The following is a 24,237-nucleotide window of genomic DNA, read 5'->3' as shown; positions in this document are numbered from 1 at the left end:
CTCCTCATGGCCCCAGCCAACTCTCATTTTGACTTCTTCTCTTGTCAATGGCACTGGCCCCCTGAACACCATGCTGATCCCATCCTCTCTGCATTCCTCTTTAAGAAAGCTCTAGTGTATATGCATGTGTGTACACGCACACACTATGAGCTCTAAAGCACATTGTATATCTTGGGTTCAATACCCTTCTCTGGCTGAGTATGCCCTGAGCTCAGGCGTAGCTTAGTCTCCAGCAGATGTTTCTAGAAAGGGACTGGGTCCCTCATTCCTTGAAAGCTGCTCTTCTCAGTGCTTCTCCCTGAGTGGGAGGCTGAAGCTCTGTGGGTTCCGGTTTATTCCCAGCTCTTCTCTGCCCTACCTCTTAGAACCAGCAATCCTGGGGACCCACAACCCCCACCTACAGGAGGAGCCAAAACTAGAATCCCCAGCTGGGCTGGCTGGCCCTGTGGTTGCTATTGCCAGCTCTCCCCACCCTTCTATAGCCTCGCCCTGCTCTCTGGTCTTTCCTTGGGAACTGAACTGACACGAGGCAAGTTTCCCCTGGCTATCCCTTCCCAGGGTGGGACTTGATGAACCAGAGTGACTTAGATCTCTTAGTTACCTGAGACTATCTCTCAGCTTTCTCCAGAACTCACCCTGGGCTTTTCTCCACATAGCACTGATGAGTCAGAGATCATTTGGTTTCCAACCATAGGGATAACTGAGTAGCTGTGGTCAAGAGATTGTTTAAACATTTTTATTGTGTGTTTTTTTTTTTGGGGGGGGGGGTCTACACCATGCAGTGCTCAGGGATTATTCCTGTCTCTGCTCAAGGATCATTCCTGATGGGGCTTGAGGGACCATTTTCGGATCTGGGGATTGAGCCTTAAATGACCACATACAAGACAGGTACCCTTCCCTCTGTGCCATCTTACCCCATAACTGAAGGGTTAATGTGAAGGAATGGCTCAGGAGCAATGTGACTGGTCTGGGTGTTGCTGGCACACTGAATGTCTCTGAATGTGGCTAAATTTTTGCTTCTTGGAGCCTCATCCTAGACTCAGAGCTCCAAGAATGATCCCAAGAGGCTGAACTTGGTTCTGAGTCTGCATGTGTTACCAGACAAAGCAAGCTCAATTTCTGCAAAAGTGAGGAATGTTGCACAGCCAAAGAAAGTTGGCAAACACCCCTGGCACCCCTGATGGGTGTGCCTTTCCACCCTTTTGGAATCTGTTATAAAGAGCTGGGAACTGGGTTAGAGCCCAACCCATTTACCTTTCTCTGTGGTTTTTCTTTGTGTGTGTGTGTGAGTGTGTGTGTGTGTGTGTGTGTGTGTTCTAATTAAGGATTGATTTACATACAACACAATGCACACAATTTGAAAGATTCAGCTTAACGAGATTATTGCAGTGCTCAGGAGCCTGGGGATCACTCCAGAGATTCTTTTTGCCCAGGTCTTTAGTGCTAGGACCTGAGGCTACAGAGCTCCACACCCTTCTTTACTCCACACATTCTTCTTTACTCGGGGCCTCCAGAGATATACCTGGCTATGCCTTCTAAACTTAGACATAATCTCCTGGGTCAAAAAAATAGAATATTTACCTACCGTGGGAAGGCTCATTATATCCTTCTGGTCTGCTCAGAGGGAACAACTGCTGTGATTTTACTGAGTTCTATATATGCCTGAACAAGATGTCTCCCAGTTGCTACTCTTCTATAAGGTTTCCTTTTACTTAATATACCTGTTTGTAATCTAACCAGTGTAGTATTTCTCAGTAGTTTCTTTTTCTTGCCACTCTTCCATTTATTGCATTAATAGATTATAATGTATTCCTTTCTGGCTAGACATCTTGGTAGTCTCTAACGTTTATATAACACATTAATTGGGGAGACTTTCAATCTATACCATTCTAGGGGCTGTGCTCAGGGTTCACTCTCAGTTTGTCTTCCACATATCTTTTTCAACTATGCATCTGTTGTTCTCCTTTCTCCATTTTTTTTTTTTTTTTGGTTTTTGGGCCACACCCGTTTGACGCTCAGGGGTTACTCCTGGCTATGTGCTCAGAAATCACCCCTGGCTTGGGGGGACCATATGGGATGCCGGGGGATCGAACCGCGGTCCGTTCCTTGGTAGCGCTTACAAGGCAGACACCTTATCTCCAGCGCCACCTTCCCGGCCCCTCCTTTCTCCATTTTTGAATGGAGTTATTGGTGAGCTTTGTGAGTGCTTTTTATATCTTATTTATTAGTTCCTTACCTAATGTGTTGTATGTGAATGTTTTCTCCCATCCCATAGAGTATCTTGTTATTTTAGCCTGTTGTATATAAATATTTTTAGTTTTATGTAATCACATTTGCTTATTTTTGTTCCCGTTCTCTTTACCAATGGAATCAAATCATTGAAGACACCTGGGGTTCATATCCTGGAGAGTTCTGCATATGTTTTTCCCAAATTTGGTAAAAATCTGGTCAAAGTTTTGGGCCTCTAATTATTTTGAGTTAACTTCGTGTACAGCATGAGATATGGATCTAGTTTCATTTTCTTTGCAAGTGACTACTTTCCCAGAATCATTTGTTCAAGACCCTTTCCTTACTCCACTATATGCACCTAGCTCCTATGTCATAGGTTAACCATTTAACCATTTACTTCTGAGTGTTTATCTTTGGGCTGTCAATTCTGTTGCATTGGTCTGAGAGCCTATATTTTGTTCAATACCATATAGTTCTGATTACTGTAGCTTTTAGTACATTTTTTGGGGGGGCACAACCATTTGATGCTCAGGGGTTACTCCTGGCTAAGCGCTCAGAAATTGCCCCTGGCTTGGGGGGACCATATGGGACACCGGGGAATCAAACCGTGGTCCTTCCTTGGTTCACGCATGCAAGGCAGACATCTTACCTCTAGCACCACCTCACCGGCCCCAGCTTTTAGTACATTTTAAAGTCAGGAAATACTAACTTTTTTTTATCAGATACTATATATATACATGCATATATATACATATATACATACATATATATACATATATATACATACATACATATATATACATATATATATATACATATATATGGGAGATATATATATCACCTCACCGGCCCCAGCTTTCAGTACATTTTAAAGTCAGGAAATACTAACTTTTTTTTATCAGATACTATATATATACATACATATATATACATACATACATACATATACATATATATACATACATACATATATATACATATATATACATATATATATATGGGAGAGATCAGTCTTCAGCTTATCTGCTCAAAGCAAGAGAAATTAGATATCTGCCAGCCTACAGGAAGTTCAATCCTCCCTGCAGACAGGACCCAGTCACATCTAGATCATTGATACTGGTACCTGGCACCTAGTGCTGGACTTTGAAAGCCTCCCCAGAACATTATAAACATCCCCTTTATAGACATTTCCAATTCAACTGTTTTTACTCCTTCCTTCCCTGGCCTTCAATTTTTGTTGCAGGGAAATTCTTCCTGAAGTTCAAACTATGGATGAAAAAGATTTTGCTGTCTGGGAGAGGCCACTTCTGGAAGTGGAGTAGGGAGTGGCTGCAGAGATAAGTCAATGAGTTTGGTATGTGGGAGGCCAGTGTTCTACTCTGTCACTGCAAGTTCACCGGAGAACTTTTAGGAATGACCCTTGAACACTGAGTGTTCAGGAGTGTCCTCAGACAACCAAAACCAACCAACTAAAAGAGAATCTAAAGTGTAGTGGGCAGGTTCTTTGTAATAGATTTGGGGAAAGCAATCATGAGGACCCTGGAATAATGGAGCTAGTACACAGTTGCCCCCACTTGTCAATTTCTGGACTAGGTAACATGACAGGCAGTTTTGGGGCTTGATTTCCATGTATTTTTGCTCCACTTGGTTCTGGTGTGAGGTGAGTCTGAGAGTATCACACACTCCTTTACTTCCATTGAGCAAAAGTCTCCGGGGTCTCTAATTTCTTTAGCAGGCTGATAGGATCCATGAATTTATTTCAGAATAATGATTTAAAATGCCTACAAATAAGACAGCTGTATAACAAAGGGAACCAATGACAACAAGCCTTTGAATAAAATAACTTTTATTTCCAGTGAGGTGGTGCTAGAGGTAAGGTGTCTGCCTTGCAAGTGCTAGCCAAGGAAGGATCTCGGGACCGCGGTTCGATTCCCTAGGGTCCCATATGGTCCCCCCAAGCCAGGGGCAATTTCTGAGCACTTAGCCAGGAGTAACCCCTGAGCATCAAACAGGTGTGGCACCCCCCCAAAAAATAACTTTTATTTTTCTGTTAATGTTAAAAAAAAAAAAAAGATTCTCAGCCTGGGCCATGATCGGTGTGGTCAGTGTGGCTTTCACATACTTTTGATATCTCTGCATGTTTTCTGCATTACACCCACATTCTAAAGACATTTGAAGTAGGCCGATTGGTGTGTCTTAGTTGTTCTAAGCTGAATGAATTTGTGTGTGAGCCACCTCCATATGCAGTTATGTAACCCCATATGGATCACATCCCATTTTAAGAAGCTAGGGTTATAGAGAATCTGCCTTGAAAGCAGATGGTCATTAGTTCAAATCCCTGGTGTATGTGCTAAGCACAGTCCTGGCAGCTCTGCTGTTTGAGCTTGCAGCCATGTTGTCTGTGGTTCCCTGGACTGGAAGAGATTTCCAGCTGCATCACAGACAGGTAGGTGTTACCTACCACCAAAAAAGATAGGAACCTCTCCTGGAGGGTGGTCTAGAAGCTAAAGATAATGGGCCAGCCCCATAGCTAGGGGTATATAACCTTTGGAGATCCTATGTGAGAGCACAACCATAACTTGCTTGCCTCAACTGAAAGCACCTTCAAGCTCTGCAACTCAGGGAGTGAAAACATTGATGCGCTGAGTACCATAACCATGTGTCCAAACACAGCACCCATGTGATCTCCCTGGTCCTCAGCAACTTTGCAGGGACAGGGAAGAGAAAGGAATACTGTACCTAGAGATTCTTTCACATCTGGATCGTTCTCACCTTCCTTTTTCTCTGTCACTAATATTTCTACTGTTGCTTAGTATTAAAAATGAGTATTTATTTAGCCAGAGCGATAGTGAGGCAGGTAGGGTACAGGCCTTGCACATGGCAGACCCAGGTTTGATCCCCAGCATTCCATATGGTCTCCGGAGCACCACTAGTAGTAATTTCCAAGTACAGAGCCAGAAGTAACCCCTGAGCATCTCTGGGTATAGAGTCAAACCCAAACAACCCCCCAACCCCAAAATCAAAATATTGTGTATATATTTTAGTCTTTGTTGTTTCTCTAAGATTTTAGGTTCTATTGTTTTGCTTATCTTTTCTTTTCCAGGGCACATCCTCTGGTGCTCAGGGACTAATCCCGATTTGTGAGAGGCTCTTAGAGGTGCTCAGGGGACCATGTGGTGTTGGGGACCAAACCCTGGATTCCTGCAAGTAAAGAATATGTTCTAGTTCATTGAACTATCTCTCCTGCCTCAAACTTTCTTTTCTTATTTTTTGGGGGGGAGTCACACCTAGTGATGTTCAGGGGATTACTTCTGGTTATGCATTCAGAAACCGCTCCTGGCTCTGGGGACCACATGGGATGCCGGGGATCCAACCAGGACTGTCCTGGATCTACTGCGTGCAAGGCATTTGCCCTATTGCTGTGCTATTGCTCCGGCCCCTCTTTCTCTCTTTTTAAGAAATTTTGGATTTTGGCCTATAGCTACCTCCATGCTCCAGGAATGCTCATGCTCAAAGGATGGTGTGGTGGTAGAGATCTCTCTCTCTCCCTCCCTCTTTCTCTCTTTTTTTCTCCTCTCTCTCTCCTCTCCTCTCTCTCTTCTCTCTCCTCCTCTCCTCTCTCTCTCTCTCTCTCTCTCTCTCTCTCTCTCTCTCTCTCTCACAAAGCATACTGAGTCCATTGAGCTAACTCTCTAGCCAAGATTTTGTTGTTTTTTTTTGAACATTGTAAGTTAAAAAGTTACCACGTTATTTTTGATTGAATTTCAGGTGTAAAGGTTCTGACATCAGTAACTTCACCAGTTTTCTCTTCCCTCTACCAATGTCCACAGTTACCCTCCTGTCTTCTAGCTTGCCTCTATTTGCACTTTATACTCCCTTTCAGCACTCTGTTCTCTAGAGTGACCACTCCCCTCCATCAATGTCTATTGTACCCTTTCCTGACTATTGCTCTTGAGCATTTATTATTCTTTATATGTTACTTCTTCTTCTTCTTCTTTTTCTTTTTTTTGGTTTTTGGGGGGTCACACCCAGCAGCGCTCAGGGGTTACTTGTGGCTCTGCACTCGCATCACTCCTGGCAGGCTCAGGATTAGACCTGCTGTCCTTCTGCATACAAGGCAAGTGCCTCATTCCATGCTATCTCTCCAGCCCCTATTTGTTTCTTTATTTATTCCTTGTATGTATGAAATATTTCTTCATATTCTGCATGTGAGAGAGCTCATTCTGTTTGTCTCTCTCTCCCTTTGACTAATTTCACTCTACACGATACTTTCCAGATCCATTCATGTAACAGCAAATTGTGTGACTTCATCTTTTCTTACAATCAGACAAGTATATGTACCATAGTTTCTTAATTCAGTCATCTGTTCTTGGTTACATGGGTTATTTCCAGATTTTGGCTACAGTGAATAGTGCCGCAATGAACATTGAAGTGCAGATTGTAGATGTCAATTGCTTCTTGGCCTTTTGGCTAAGATCAAGTGAAGTGAGGATGTCTTCTCTGCATTGTGTTTTTGAAGCCTTGGTATATTACCAGAGTGGAATTGCTGGGTTGTATAGAAGCTCAATTCCTAGTCTTTTGAGGACTATCTATTTTGTTTTCCAAAAAAGGCTCTACCAGTCAACATTCCCAGCAGTGAATGAGAGTCCCTTTCCTTCCTGCATCCACACCAACACTGATTATTGTTGTTCTTTTTTTATATATGTTAGTCTTTCTGATATAACTTGGTATCTCATTGTTGTTTTGATTTGCATTTTTCTGATGATTAGTGATGGAGAGAAATTTTTTAAGTGCTCTTTGGCCATTTGTTTTGGTTAGGGTCTTTGATTTTATTTTCAGCATTTTTAGACAATTTGGTAGTGAATGTCTTTGCTTTTGTCTCCTAGGTCTGTAACTTGATACAAAGCACTGGGTCAGAGGAATACACACTTTGAATTTTAATAGATGCATTTTAGTCACCCCAGGCCTGGGATATAGGTGGATTTCCAAGACAAGCATTTAGGCATCAACTTCCCCTATTTTATCTCATTCATTTCATTTACCAGCAAGCTCCAAGCTGACCTCCTGGCTATTGCTAGCATTGTGTCTTCTTTCTTTCCCCCTTTCAGGGCCCTCGACCAACTCTCCTTTAACTTTCCTTCTTGCCTTGGAAATTGAGAAGATGCTGGGTCAGAGGTGCTGGGTTGTGGGGACTTTAGGGCCATACCTGGCAGTACACAGAGGCCTCCAGTAATCAATGCACCAGGAATTGATCCCCCATGAATGAAACCTGGGTTAGGCTCCTGTGAACCATGCACCCTAATTACTGTACTATTTCTTGGCCCCTCGTTTCTTGTTCTTACCTCGGCAATTGCTATCAGAGTGGCAGCCTGTGGTGCTGGGAAATGGGGCATGGGGGAAATGGGAATCAAACCAGGGACCTCAGCCATGCAAGGTATGTCCATCTTTTTGAGCTTTCTTTCTGGTGCAGAATTATTATGCTTTTATTTATTTTTGGGAGGCTTGGGGTTTGGTCAGTGGTGCTCAGGGATGACTCCTGGCTCTGGACTCAAGAATCACTCCTAGTGGTGCTTGAGGAACCACATGGGATACTAGAGATCGAACCCGGGTCTGTGCATGCAAGGCAAATGCTGTACCCACTGTACTCTCTCTCTCTCTCTCTCTCTCTCTCTCTCTCTGGCCTTTAAAGAATTAGTTTTTGATCCTCAGCCTCCCCTGGCTCTTCAATGGCTTTCTGTTGCCCCTGGACGTTGTTAGCCTTTTCATGTGGTCCACTGCCTTCAATCAGCCTCACTGTTTTCCATCCTTTCTACCCAACAAGGATCTCAAAAGATGACTAGTTAGAACCCCAAATTTGTCATACTGGTTTATACCCCATACATGCTTGAGTTTTCTCTGATGGCACTGCTCTTTTGCTCTGGCTCCTTTTTTTCCCTCTCATTCTCTCGGGGAATATCCAGCCATCATTTGGGTCTGACCACCCATCCTGGGATGCCCTTTTAATCTCTCAAGGAGGAAAGTCTATTTTTCTCTGAGCTGCTGCTATTGGTATTGTTCAGTCTCATCCCTACTTGGTGTCTGATCTATTTCCTGGCTCACATCCTCTCTAGACTATGAACTCCTTAAAGAGATTGAATAAATAACAATGACATGGCATTCCAGGAGGATGAGTCCCCATGTGAAAAGTGCTAGGTCAGAGATTCTGGAGAGTGGAAGCTCTAGAGCCCTCCTAGGTCCTCAGTCTTCAGCTTCCTGGACATGGACAAAAGGAACCCATCGTGTTCCTGGCATCCAGGACCTTACCTTTGGGGTATTTTGATACCTGTTTTTGTCTCTTTACCACACCTTCACTTTTCTGTGTTTCTGCTCTCATCTACAGCACCGTGTTTTGTTATTTAAACAGCAGGAAATGTAATATGAGGGAGAGGGGAAAAAGGAAGGGTCAAACAGGTTTACTTTGATTGATGGGCTTCAGCATGACAGACCCTCTTCTTTGCATCTCCCGAAGTGGAAAGGAACTCATCACCTCCTCATCTCCCTGGACCAGAAACATTCCTAGCTCTCCAAGTTTCCAGAATATGGTTCCCAATGTAGATCAACTCACTGATACAACTCAGTATTATGAGGCTTCTTAAACAGGGTGAATGAGTCTCAGGGCTGGGAATTGGCATGTCCTAGTAGATTCCTTGATTTAAGAATTAGGGGCCCGGAGAGATAGCACAGCGGCGTTTGCCTTGCAAGCAGCCGATCCAGGACCAAAGGTGGTTGGTTCGAATCCCGGTGTCCCATATGGTCCCCCGTGCCTGCCAGGAGCTATTTCTGAGCAGACAGCCAGGAGTAACCCCTGAGCACTGCCGGGTGTGGCCCAAAAACCAACCCCCCCCCAAAAAAAAGAATTAAAATAACAATAGGTTAGGAGATAGCACAGTGGGTAGGGTGTATGTAGGTCTACATGTATCTGACCTGGGTTCCATCCCCATCACCACATGATGCCCAGTTGGGTGTTCCAGGCATCTCTGGATCTGCAGACAGTGCCACATGATGGGCCTCCTGAGCATCATTTCTTTTCCCCTCTCCACACACACAACACACAGACACAGACACACAGACACAGACACACAGACACACACAGACACACACACACACACACACACAGACACACACACACACACACTGTAAGCACAGAGGCTGGCCTGTCTCCTCTTCAGATTCTGTACTCTTCCAGATGGACTAGGTTCCTGAGTCCTGATTACCAGAGTTGGAGTAGTCTGACCAGTTTGGAGATTACTGTTTCCATGGAAAGAAAAAGGGGAAAGGACATGCAAATAAGTGTGTTGATGGCAGTCATTTGAAGCTTTGGCATGTCTGAGCACTGTTACATCAAAGTGATGCGGCAAAGATGTGAAGATTGGAGATTAACCAAGTGTCAGATGTCTACTGGTAAGGAATGACTAAGTGATGCTTATATTCTGAATACTATCGATGGAAAGGAAGATAAAGAAAAAAGGTAGGTTTCCAAGAAAAAGTGGTGAATATAACATATCAGAGAACACTTTCACAGTATCTAAAGATATGCTTGCAAAACAATTTCCAGCATGTGAACAAATTCCTAGAAAATAGGGATGCTTTAGGGGAGAGATTGGAGATTAGAAAAGGAGATAGCGGGCCCGGAGAGATAGCACAGCGGCGTTTGCCTTGCAAGCAGCCGATCCAGGACCTAAGGTGGTTGGTTCGAATCCCGGTGTCCCATATGGTCCCCCGTGCCTGCCAGGAGCTATTTATGAGCAGACAGCCAGGAGTAACCCCTGAGCACTGCCAGGTGTGACCCAAAAATAAAAAAAAAAAAAAAAGAAAAGGAGATAGCCAAAAGGGCTTCTAACGACCTCTGTAACACTTTCTATTTCTCACATAAAGAATGTATGCTAAAATAATTGGGACAAGTTAAATAAAAAGCACTTTACCTCCCTCTTTTATGGAATTACTGTGAGGTGTGTAATTACAAAGTTGTTGATAGTTGAAAAGTTGTTGATAGTTGAATTTCAGTCATACAATGTTCCAATACCTGTCCCTTCATCAGTGTACACTTCCCACCACCAATGTTCTCAATTCCCTCTTGTTCACATCCCATTCTATCCCCCCACCGCAAGCCTGCCTCTATGGCAAACACTTCTCTCTCTCTCTCTCTCTCTCTCTCTCTCTCTCTCTCTCTCCATTTTAGGTACTGTGACTTGCAATACTGTTACTGAAAGGCATCACTTTACCTCCTTTCAGTACCCAGAACCAATATGACAATGATAGTGGGAAATAATTTCTCTGGAAAAATACCTTTTAAAAACCAATATTGACATCCTGCATATTTGGTCCCCAGAGTTGTGTTGGGAGAAATCGTAATCAATAAGTAAGTCATACTAAATATTTGTGTTTTTTTTTTTTGTCATAACAGATAGATCATGTTTGTCCATGTACGGATCTGTGGTCTTAGAACAAGAAATTGAACTAACTTCTCTAACTCTTGGTTTCTTATTATTTTTAGCCTGGACACCCCAAGCCAAATCTGACAAGAATCCTAGGAAGCTTCTGGTTTATTTGTGAATGTGATGGTATCAGGGAGCAGAAGGAAGGACAGGAGAAGTGAAACAGGGAAGATGGAAGAGCCAATCTGAAATGTATTAACAAGCTGGAAATGCCATAGAGCTCAATACCATCATGTCCTTCCAAAGAGTCTTCTCAACTGTGTCTCAGGATTCTCTGCTGGGGGCCGGGCAGGAAGAAGCAACCCTTCATTGACCTTTATTTCCCATTGGTCAAGGAAACACTCATAGACTCTTTGTTTTCAGTATTTCTGAACTGCTCATCCTTGAGGGACAGTTTGGTTGGCTTGAAATGTTCCATATGATTGTATTGAAAAACCCAGGTCAGGTTAGAAGTCTTCCTAGATCAGATTAGCTTAACCTGGGCATGATAAATAGATTTGGCTAAAAAAGATTTTAGAGATGGTACATAAAGAGTACCCCACACACTTGTCTTTACAATAAAGAAAGAGCAAGAAATATAGAAATGCAGAGACCAAGCTTTTGAGAGATTGTGGTAAATGAAACAGAGGTAACAACTTCATTAGGAAGGTTTGAATAGCTATGAAGAGAGTTTCGTTTGTGAAAACTGAGTGTCAATGAGAAAGAGCAAAGGGAGCATCAATTCACCTTTGCTCTCTGATAAGCCATCTCATAATTTAGCACTTTAAAACCCATTATTATTTCTCACTAATCCATGCACTGACTGGGTAATTCTTCTTGTCTGGTCTGGCGTAGCTAACCATGATGTTTCACTTATGAATTTTTAGTTGGCTCATGACTGGGGACTGATTCAGAATGACCTCATCTTACAGTTGGATTTGACTGGTTACTGGATGGGCCAATGGGGGTTCCTTGGTCATAATGTTTCTCATCCTTTATAGTCTAACCTAGGCTAGACTTGTTTACATGGTGGCTGAGCATTATTTCCAGGACAAATGAAAGTGAATCTTTCTTGAAATCTAGGTGAAGAGTTGACCTTTATGCATGTGTCATACTTTATACTATCAAATTATATATATAGGTTTTTGGGCCACTCCCGGCGGTGCTCAGGGGTTACTCCTGGCTGTCTGCTCAGAAATAGCTCCTGGCAGGTACGGGGGACCATATGGGACACCAGGATTAGAACCAACCACCTTTGGTCCTGGATCGGCTGCTTGCAAGGCAAACACCGCTGTGCTATCTCTCTGGGCCCCAAATTCTATGTTTTACCAAAGCAATTTACAAGACCAGCCCAAATTCAAAGGGTGGCAAAAGAGACTCATCTCCTGATGGGAGGACTGACCAAGTCACACAGCAAAGCGTATGGACACAGGAAGAGACTTGTTGTGGCTATGTTTTTCATTGATCCATAACAGAGGGCTTGAGGGCAATTGGTTGAACATGAAATCCAGGTATATCTTAGAGATATGTCATTTCAGACCACTTCAATCAAATGAAAATTGCAAATAGGTAGTAATATGACTCTGTTTTTTGTTTCTCAATGCATACAAGCCTTTTTTATGATATACTTGTCTTTTAAATGTAATATAGTCATAATGTCTAACATATACACACATAGATGTGTGTAATCTTAATTAAAATATTTTATTGCTAAAATGCTGATCATCACCTGAGACTTATATGAGTCATAATCTCTTTGTAGGTGGATCTTGTCTCCTGTTGATAACAGCTGATTGATCAAGATGACGGGTACTAGAGTTAGGATGATATAGCATTCATTAAAATGAAACAATCAAGGAGCAGAATCTGTTGACTCTTCTGTTTGTGAAAGATTTCTCTGTTAACAAAGGCTATATGGTAGCATTTATCTCCAGAGCTTCTTTTGATATTGGAGTTGATCTTCTCCAGCTGTGCTGCTGTTCAGTGTTTTAAATCTTTTCTTGTCATTGCAGGGTCTTTCAGAGCATCTTCATCAGGACCAGTGTCCATATCAAGAGGTCACTTCCTATGAGTTCCTAAGGACACAATCTATTCAAGTTTCTGAATTCCTTAGAGTTTAAGTTTAGTCATGATATTGCAGCAATTAAAGGATTCTTTGGTTTGGGGGCCATACTCAGTTGTGCTCAGGATTTACTGCATTTAAGGCTTACCCCTGGAGGGATTGGGGGACTACATGTGGTGCTGGGGATCAAATCAGGGTCAGGTATGTACAAAGCAAATGCTCTACTTGTTCTATTTTTCCAACCCCCATGGAATATTTTAAGGTCTATTTCTAATTCTAGTTCTCTTGTTATTTCCACCACTTCTGCAATTACTTCCTCCACCAATCCACCTTCCCCTTCAAGTTGTCCTTGAGGATTGGAGTCAACTTCTTCCAAACTCATGCTAAAGCTGGGGTGATAGCTCAAAAGATTGGAGTGCATGCCTACCATATGTAGATATCAAGTTTGAGATCCTGAACTGCATGGCTTTCTAGTTTTATAATCAGCACTGTGTGAAAACAAAATACAATACATTTTAGGAATTCCTTCCCCAATCCCTCCCCCAACACACACACACACACACACACACCCTTCCAAGTGAGAGGCCCTGGGTTTGCTTCTAGCCCTGCAAAACAAAACAGAAACCAAAATGTAAAACTAACGCAAATGCTGATATTCTGACTTCCTTTTATGAATTGCAAATGCCCTATGGCATCTAGAATGGTAAATTCTTGACAGGTTTTCAACTGAATTTACCCAGTTACTTCAAAGGAATCACTATCTATGTCAACTACCATTTTTTGAAATATATGTTGTCTTTTCTTCTTATTTTTAAGGCCACACCCAGTGATACTTAGGGGTTACTCCTGGCTTTGCACTCAGAAATTACTCATGGTAGTGCTAGTGGGATGATTTGGGGTGCTCCAGGTTAGCTGTGTGCAAAACGAGCACCTTTCCTGCTGTACTATTACTCTGGTTTCTGAAATGTATTTCTTTCTTTCTTTCTTTTTTTTTTTTGGGTCACACCCAGTGGTGCTCAGGGGTTACTCCTGGCTGTCTGCTCAGAAATAGCTCCTGGCAGGCATGGGGGACCATATGGGACACCAGGATTCGAACCAACCACCTTTGGTCCTAGATCGGCTGCTTGCAAGGCAAATGCGCTGTTCTATCTCTCTGGGCTTAGTATTTCTTAAGTAATAGTGTGTGAAAGTCAAAATGAGTGTTTGATCCACGTGTTGCAGAATGGATATTCAGTTAGCAACAACCATGAAGATCACATTATTCTTGTACTTATTTATCAAACTTTTGGGTAACCAGGCACATTGTCAATGAACAATAATGGTTTTTAAAGTAATCATTTCCCTAAGCTGTTGATCTCAGTAGTAGGCCTAAACATTCAGTGGACCATATTGTAAAAAGATGTATTATTAGATAGCTTTATTTAACATATTACTTTATTCTAAAAGATGGCTATTTTATTATTATAAAAATACTTTATTATTCCTGGAAACATAATTATTAAAGCCCTAAGGTTTTTTAGGAAATGAGCATAGGTTTCAATTAAAATCATGAATTGAATTAGTCCCTAACAGGAGAGAGTAAGCCTGACCTTTGGAACTTTTAAAGTTAAGACATTGACTTCTCTCCAGCTATGCAATTTCTAGAAGTCATTTTCTTTCATTACATTATTGTCACCTACATTGAACATCTGTTCCTTAGTGTAGCAGCTTTATTTATTTATTTATTTATTTATTTATTTATGTATTGTTTTTTAGGGTCACACCTGGCAGGGTTCAGGGATCGCTCCTGGCTCTATGCTCAGAAATCGCTCCTGGCAGGCTCGGGGGACCATATGGGATGCCGAGATTCGAACCACCATCTTTCTGCATGCAAGGCAAACACTTTACCTCTATGCTATCTCTCCAGCCCCTGTAGCAGCTTTAATTATTTACCTTATCTAAATCTTCTGGAGAAATTTCTGCAGTTTCTGCATTAGGATTTGCTACTTAACCTTGCATTTTAATGTTATGGAGATGACTTCTTGCTTAAGCCTCATAAACTAACCTCTGCTACCTTCCATTTTTTTCTGCAGCTTCTTTATCTCTGTCAATTAGTCTTTATAGAATCGAGGAGAACTTGGGCCTATCAATGTATAATGCTTTAGCTTTAGAAATATTGTGGTAGGTTTGATCTCATTCAGACCACTACATTTTTCTTCATAAAACTGTTTGAACTCTTTTGTCTTTTAGGTCACACCCAATGGTGCTCAGGGCTTACTCAGGGGTTAGTCCTGGCTCAGGGGACCCTGTGGGGTGTCATGAATCTAACCTGGGTTGTCTGTGTGCAAGGCAAGCTCCTACATGCTGTACCATATCACTCTGCCCCCACTAGTTGGCCTTCTTAACATTTGTATGTTCACAAGAGTATCATTTTTAATTTCCTTCAGGAAATTGTCCTTTGAATTTGGCACAGATCTAAGTTTTTTTCCTGTTTGCTTGGGTGTTTTGTTCTTGTTTGGTGGTGTTTACCCAGACTAACTGGGGGAGACCCAGGGCAAAATGGAGCCTGAATTTAGAGACCCATTGGTCTGGGCAAGGACTAGAGCTACTCACAGAATGTCAGGACTGGAGATGTGTGGCTCAGAAGGAGTGCACTTGCTTATGGGGGGACCCTGGGTTCCACTCCTGGCACTGCACAAAGGCAGCTTAGGTGCATATTTGAAACCTGAGGTCTCTGACAGGCTAGAAGAGCTTGTCAAGGCTTTGGCAGTTTCTGGACTTGCAATTTCCCTTTGTGAAGTAGAGATAGGAATTCTCACCTGCAGGGCTGCTAGATAACAAAAGGAGACTGTATAGGAAGCATTCTGTAAACCTTTGTGGGTTGCGCATGTATTATTTGCTTTATGGCTTTTTAATGTAAGTTTTTATTTAAGAGACATTAACCACCTGGCAAGGGCGTGACTAGGAAGGATCTAGCACGGAGCATGATGGGAGAAAAAGAGGAATTCAGTTTCCATCTGGGGGAAGGGTGGGAAGATTAGAAGAAGGGAGGAGTAAAAGGTTCCTGAAGGAGAGGGAGGGCTTTGTCTGGAAGAGATCCTTTCAGCTGGGAGCAGGGATGACGGCTCCAGACAACCCAGACAGCCGTAGTGTGGCATGTTCTTGCATGGTTACTCTGTGCTGGCTCAGATCTTGGACTCTGAGAGTTGGGCTTTCGAGTGGGACAAGTGTGCTGGGAGAAACTGGTCTCCATGCGGAGTCCTCCAACTGCAAGTGCCTGGGTGGTCTATAGCAGACGTCAGCATAGTTTTCCATTCCTCTCGCCTTCCTCCTCCCCATGCCCTAAAAGTCCAGTGGCGTCACTGCTTCCAGATGTGGCCTTTAGATGTCGTCTGGAGAGTTTCCCGGTGGATCATGGATGAGGAGGCAGCAGCCAAGCTTGGCCTTTTCTTTTCCTGCCTGCTTAAATCAAGGCTGCCGCTAGCTACCCTCCCTTGCTTTCTTCCTTCCACCCCGAGTTCAGAATGCCAGGTACCAGAAGCACTGGCACACAGATAAATCAACGCCAGTTATAAACAAGCCTGAGCCCAACAGATGTATCTTTATTCATGCTGGAAGGAGCTTATAACTGGGGGAGTGGAGACCTCTCAAAAGTTGCTGTTCTGAGCAGTACCAGCAACTCCAGGAGAAGGAAGTCAGCTGTCTCCTTGGCTGAGGACCTGCCAGGGAACTGGGCGTGGGGCCAGCCAGTGCTGGGAGGGGTTGCTGAAAACTTTCCTGTAATGAGAACAGCCTGGGCCCTGGTGTCTCACTAGGTTAGAGCCCCAGTTAGAGGGAAAATCAATTCTTTTATTAGCCACAGCAGACTGTGGAAACCAGGTGGGGCTGTTGAGAATGAGTTCTTCGATTGGCTGGACCATATGTGAGACTGTTCATGTGCTGGAATACTCCAGGAGGCTTGGTAGGATTTAGATTTTGATTCATTTTAGCTAGAAGGGGCCTGGGGTCTGCATACCTTTTTCTTCTTTAGGCTCAAGGTTTACTCGTTACTCTGCACTCAAGTCTCACTCCTGGCGGGCTCAAGGAACCATCTGGGGTTCTGGGGGTTCAACCTGAGTTGGCCTCGAGCAAGGCAAGCACCTTACCCGCTATACTATCACTTCTTCCTTGGGAATTTCTAGCCATGTGCTTTTCATGTTGCCTGTTGGTGGACTATGTTTTCTATATCTTTTTTTTTTTCACTGCTGGTGATTGATTGATGGAACCCAGTTCTCATCATGCAAGGCATATGCTTCTTACAGAGTCACATCTGAAGCCCTGTGGCCCATATTTTATTTATTAAGACTCTAGACTGGATTTTAAAAAAAAACAGCTATATTGTTTGACATATAGTTATTTTTTTCCTGCAGAGTTCCTCATTGCCATTGTAGCTTTGTTTTTAATTCAAAAGTGCAAAGGGTTGACATAGCAGAACCTTCCCCCCCATTCTGACCCCTTCCCATGACCCATCAGTGCAGCTTAATTTGTGAATTTCCAGAGACGTTTTATTGACATACAAGCCAGTTTGTATAATTCTTTTCTTGCACACTGCCTTGTTTTGGGTATTACCTGATATGTACTGTTTTGCATTTTACTCTAGTTCCTTCTTTCTTTTTAAAAATTGTGCTGGCTCAGATGAGATGGTTGTAGACTTATAGCATGTAAGATGCTTGCCTTGCAAGCAATTGACCCAAGTTCGATCCTGGTATCCATCTTTGAGCACTTCCAGAAGTGATCCCAAGTGCAGAGCTCAGGGGATCATATAGGATGCTAGGGATTGAACCCTGGTTGAATTTCTGCAAGGGAAGCACTCTATCCACTGTACTATAACTTTGACTCCTCATTTGAATTATGTCAGAGACTCACTGGATTAATTTTTTAAATTTTTTCCTGGGCAAACTACCTTATCAAAAATCCAATGGAGATTCATGCCCACCCAGGGATGCCAAAACAAACAAACAAAAGAATCCAATAAAGAACAACACACCTTCTGTTACCCCTCTCACAGTGCCATATATTAATATCACCTGGATGGTCAGACCCACCCACACTTAGGAGGGTTCTGAGGTTTGGAATAAAGGTGTTTCTACACATGGTGGATAGGGCCATGGAATAAACCAAGCTGACTCCAATGAAACTCCAACTGACTGCTTGTAATTATATATGCCATTATCCTGTACCTTCAGACCTGCCAGCTGAAGACCTGCCAGATACTGTGAGGTGCAGAGAAAGGCCTCACCCCAACCTAGAATTATATATTTTATATGAATACAACAACCTTCCTCCTGCAGGGATGATAGACAATTATTTAGTCAATTGTTCCTAATGAGCATGAACAGTACTATTGTCAGGGGGAAATCCCCATATTGATTCTTGCCCATGAGGGCAAGAAGAATCATGAGGAAAGACTTGGGTACATGAAATCATGTTTATTTCTTCAAGCCAAAAGGAAATGTTGGAGCATGAAACCTGGATCAACAGAGGCAGCAACTGTGAATGCAAAGATTGAAACTCTGTGGGGGACTTTTTCTTAGCCACACCCAGCAGATCCTACACTAGACGTGTGCTTGGCAGGATGTTCCTAGCAGTGTTCAGCATACCATGCAGTACCAGGGATCTACCCCAGAACTGTTCGCAAAGAATATGCTTCAGTTCCTTGCTCTCCTTCCTTGGCCTATGGTGAGAATTCATAGCTTTCTCATCTTGGCTATGATGTACATCTCATTTTGCTGCCTTTTCCTAACAAGCATTGATCCATCCAGGTCTGCAGAGCAATGAGAAGATATAAAGGGAGAAAGACAGAGTTTGGAAGTCTTTGCTAGTTTTTCCAGCCTGTGACCTCCATCTGGCTGATGCAATCTACCTCTATAGTTGCAGTAGAAGTTACTGACTTACCCTAGAAAGGCATTTTGCAATCATGTGTTCTATCTTTAGGACCCAGCAAATAGCCAAGGATTCACCGACTCTCAATGAACGGCATATATGTATATATGTATATACACATACACAAGGAACTGGTTCTTGGAAGATGTTTTTACCTTTTGGGGTGGGCATAGAATCTTGCCTCATGTTCCAGAGATTGAACTGGATTTGATGCATGCAAGGCAGGCACCTTAACTATCTCTCTGGCCTCAGAGACATTGATTCATTACCATACACTAATGCTATGATAAAGTATGACTTCTTTATTTTTTATTTAATAATTACTTTATTTAAATACCATAGTTACAAAATTGTTCATAATTGGGTTTCAGTCATAGAATGTACCCCACCCTTCACCAAAGTGCTTTTCCCACCACCAGTGTCCTCAATTTCCCTCCCACCTATCTATCCTCTTCACCTGTCTCTAGGGCAGGCGTTTTGCTTCTTTCTCTCTCAATCTCTCTCTTTCTGATCTTTCTCTTTCTTTCCTTTTTGACAATGGTTTGCACTATTGTTAATGAAGGGGTACCATGCATGTCACTTTATATTCTTTCAGCACTCATTTCTTGTCCAGAGTGATCAAAGTTCCAACTACCATTGACATAGTGGACCCTTCTCTACTCTAACTGCACTCACTACTCTTTGTGGCAAGCTTCCTACCATGGACTGGTCCTTCTTACCCTCATTTCTATTGTCCCTGGATATTATTACCATACTATATTTTATTTTTCTTATATCCCACAAATGAGTGAGATTATTCTATGTCCAACCCTCTTCCTCATTTTACTCGGCATAATAAGTTCTTTATCCATCCATCTATAAGAAAATTTCATGACTTCATTTTTTCTAATAGTAGCATAGTATTCCATTGTGTAGATATACCACAGTTTCTATAGCCATTCATTTGTTGTGAGATATTTGGATTGCTTCCAGATTCTGGCTATTATAAATAGTATTATGATAAATATGGAAATGCAGAGGAATTTTTTTATGCTTTTCTGTTCCTAAGGTATATCTCTAGGGTGGTATTGCTGGATCATATGGGAACTCCTTCTAATTTTTTGAGAAATATCCATATTACTTTCCAAAAACGCTGGACTATTCACATTCCCATCAGCAGTGATATAGCATGCTTCTTCTGTTTGTTTGTTTGCTTGGGTTTTGGGCAACACCCACAGTGCTCCAAGCTTACTCTTGGCTATGAGCTTAGTTCACTCCTGGTGAACTTCAGGGACTCTATGAGACTTTTTTTTTGGGGGGGGCACACCCGGTGACACTCAGGGGTTACTCCTGGATATGCGCTCAAAAATCACTCCTGGCTTGGGGGACCATATGGATCACCGAGGATCAAACCCAGATTCATCCTGGGTAAACCGCATGCAAGGCAAATGCCCTCCGCTGTGCTATTGCTTTGGTTACTATATGAGACTATTAAAGACTGGTTGTTAAAGCACTGGGATCAAATCTCATGCTTGCCCTTCGCCATCACGTACAGAATCCCTGATGAAACAGCTGACAGGATGGCCTCAATGCTCCCATGGGTGCTACTTTAAAGCCACTGGCTATCTTCTAAGTTCCATTAACACTTCTCAAACTTCTTGGTGCTCAGGAGTTAACCAGAGAATCTGGTTTTGATGCAAATTTGGGAGGTTGTAGAGCTAGTACAGGGGGAAAGTTGTTGCCTTGCATATACCTGATCTTGATTCAAATCCTTGGCACCAGGTTTATGGCTCCCTGAGTAATGCCAAGGGTAATTTAAGTGCATAGAGCCAGGAATTAGCCTCTGCCTGACCCCAAACAACCAACCAATAAATAAATAAATAAATAAATAAATAAGCCAAGTGTGACCCCAACCTATATATAAAACGCAAATTTTAGTAAGCTCCTTGAGTTAGCTGTATCTGCTGCTACTGGGAATATATAGTATATCTATGTAATAGAGGTGACTTTAAAATTTTTTATTACTTTATTTAAATGTAAGTGGTTTACATATTTGTTCATAATACATTTGTTTCTGCTATTCCATGTTCCAACACTTATCCTACCACCACTGTAAACTTCACTCCAACATGATCCCAAATTTCCCATCCATCTCCAAACCTGCCCCCTTGTCACACACAAAATGATTTATCTTACATTACTTGTTACAACTAAATGGTAATAGAATTACCAAAAAATCTACAGCAAAATATTTGTGAAAATCATTATATCTGTGAGATATATGATATATGAGGTCAGTCATTACGCCCTTGTCCAGAGGCCTACAAAGCTTTTGGTTACTAGTCAATCATTCTGTTATTGGTTTCGTTTGTTAGCGATGGGTGCCTTTATGTCTTACTTTGACATTTAATTGGTGTGTTCCTGTTAGGGTGTCAGTATTAAAAATGCTGCTGTGGGATCAGGAAATCTAAGTTCTGAGGTTGACATAGCAGTGGCTATGGAATTTGGCTCTGGCTGCCAGGACCTTAGGAAGTAGAAAAGGAGATGGAGAGGTTACCTCTACTCATTTCAACAATGTCCTGAAGATTTCACCTCAAATACCAGATTGCCTGGAGTTTTGGTCATTTAACATCGCTGCAAAAATCAGTGGTCAAGTGGTGAAGTTGGGCCATTTTTGTGGGTTGTGGGTGCAATTGCCAAGTCTTTGACAGGGTGGGGACTTGGCCGACTCCTCCTAAGAGTATGAAGGTCACTCTTTGAGTACTTAGAATAGAAGTGCGGGCTTCATGGTTGGGTGCCTGAGTTCAATGTTGCAGAATTTGAGGCTAGGCAGTTCTGAGGGACAACCAGAGCTGTACTTGGTGGTGCTGCCTGACCTACAGTGCATGGGATCAATTTCAGGACTTTATACATGCCACACCTATATTCCATCTGTTTTCACTTTTATGGTTCATATGGTCTTGGTTTCAGCCCTTAAAATTGTTTTTGGAAGTAGCCATAGGCAATATGACAAAAACAGGCCAGGTTGTATTTTTTAAAACATTTCTTCATAAAATAGACTATGGTCTTGATAGACCTTCAGGCAATGCTGTACTGACCTCTGGCCTAGAGCGCTAACAGTATGGAAAGCTGCTTTTGGAAGCATGGAGAGAAGAGTCCTCTTGGAAAAATAACCAAAGCTTGAGCTGGCCTCAGGGTCAGCAGGGCTAGGAAGACTGGGGCATTAGTCAGAGTTCTATCAGCAAAACAAACCAGTGTTTAAACAGAAATAAATAAATGTAGAAAATTGATTACACAGAAAAGGGAAGAACCAAGAAGTCAGCAATGAGCCATGTAGAACTGAGCAAGGGCAGGAAGTTGTCACCAGCAGTGGAAGAAATGGGAGTGACTACAACTATAGTAGGTTACAGCTGGGCCCTTGGAGAAGACCCAGTTAAAGAGCTCAAGAAAATATACCCTGGATTCATCATTTTCCTTGTGTCTCATCTCCCACCCATCCATCAAACTCAGTTAGGATTCAGGGTCAGACCCAGGAGAATCCAAAGCAGGTCTGAAGTCAACTGGGCCAAAGCCCAGTCAAAGTTCACTCAGAACAAGTGTCGGTAATTGAGAAGGCAGATGAGGGAGGAAGGATGGGTGTTCCGGGCACAGATAGCAGGCCAGAGAGGTGTAAGGGTGAGAGCGTGGGATGAGGTTGGTAAAGAGGCTAATAAAAAAATCCAATAAAATAGGTAAAATTTATAGTCTAGAACAGAGTGTGACAAAAATCTCTGTCACATAGTTTACTCTGCTTTATCTAAAAAACAAAATGTACATCTTGTACACTGCCAATACAGGTTAAATTCATTGTACCCATATGGCATTATTCCTGTGCTTGGTCAGGAACATAGAGCCAGGAGTAAGCTCTGTGTATGGCCTCAAAACCAAAATATAAATAAAGTAAAAAAAAAAGTAAAAACCTTTCTAAATTCATGGGCAAGACTTACACAAGACCATGGAAGGCGGAGGGTGGGGTGTCTGAAGGAATAACTCAATGGCCTCCAGTGCCTACTTGTGGGCCTCAGGCCTTGAGTTCTACCACAAGCTTAGTTCTAAGGGCTCTGCCCTTTGTTCTGGTAGCTCAGTTATTTCTGATTACCTGCACATCCAGGTATGTGTGAACACAACTATAAAAGGTGTGGAGCACCATAGCCAGAAAGCATAGCTCCTGATGATCACTGCAATCAAAAAGTGCATGAGCATAACTGAGGGAGTGAAGTTTCTCAGGGGCCTGTGTGCTCATAGTAGCAATTAAAGGAGTGCACGAGAGCCAAATTCTGGAAACAAGCTAAGTGCCCCAAAACAGACTGGATATACCATGGTAAACAGCTCTAAGGAAAAATGAAATCATGCCATTCACCACTTTAAAACAGAGCTAGAGGGCATTATGCTGAGTAAAGCCAGTGAGGAAAGGGACAGAATGACCTCTCTCAAATGTGGCCTATAAAGGAGCCTAGGAAGGGAACAACAAATGGCCAATGGTAAGAGACCCTGAGAATGAGCCTGCAGAACTGAATTAACAAGGTACGTGAGTAGGGTTGGGAGGAAATCTTGAGATGTTGGTGGAGGGACATTGGATATGGACATTGAATATGGAGTTGAAATGCTGTGTACCTAAATTCTTATTTTTTCTTCTCATTATTATATTTTCTTATCATTAATTATTTTTCTCTTTTCTTTTTTTTTCGGGGGAGTGCTCAGGGCTTACTCTTGGCTCTGTCCTCAGAGATCACTCCTAGCAGAGCTTGGGGTAACCTATGGAGTGCCTGGGATTGAACTCATGTTGGTTGCATGCAAGACTAGATTCCTACCCACTATACTGTTTCTCCCACTATATCAGTATTATAAATCTCAGTACCTCAATACAAATCCAAAGGGGAGTAAAGAAAGAAAAAAGGCACACAACCTACAGTGAATATTGAAGCTGAGTATGGGACCTCACCTCTACCCCTACCCCTATAATACCCCACCCCTGATTATCCCATCACCACCACATGCTGCACTATAGCTAGGCCTATGTATATTCCCTGGTCATTGCAACAATAATGAAGGAATGAAAGGGGAACTAATTAAAAAACATGGGTAGCCCTTGGTAGTTAGTCAAGTGGTTCTCAATTTCTTTTGGAAAAACACACTTTTCTGGAGGCTGAGCAAGGAGGAAAAGAGGCCAGAAAGAAGGCTGGTGAAAATGGTACGCAAGAGTTAGTTGGAACTCACATTGGAATGTGGGGAGATGGAGAGGAGAGTGGAATAAGAAGTGCATAGTGGATAGCACAGAGGATGGAGATCTGGGCCTGGTCAGCAGGGATTTGCAAACAAACACACTGACCCTTTCTTTGTTAAGCTAGGAACCCTTGGCTCTCTTGCTTCAGGAAGTGAGAAGACCTGGCAACCTGTCCATGTACCTCCCTAAGTACTCCTTCCATCACTCTATTCAGGCAGAATGGTAGAGAAGCAGGTTATATGACCTCGTAGCAAACCCAAAACTGAGGCCACCCACAATTAGTGATTCACTATAGCTCATTCTGGAATGTGGGGATGGAGCATCTCCTGTTCTCAGTTTAAAACAATAAT

The sequence above is a fragment of the Suncus etruscus genome, chromosome 9 (assembly GCF_024139225.1).
Source record: "Suncus etruscus isolate mSunEtr1 chromosome 9, mSunEtr1.pri.cur, whole genome shotgun sequence".
Taxonomy (NCBI): Eukaryota; Metazoa; Chordata; class Mammalia; order Eulipotyphla; family Soricidae; genus Suncus; species Suncus etruscus.
The sequence above is the reverse complement of the archived record's forward strand: the minus strand, read 5'-3'. Positions refer to the sequence as shown.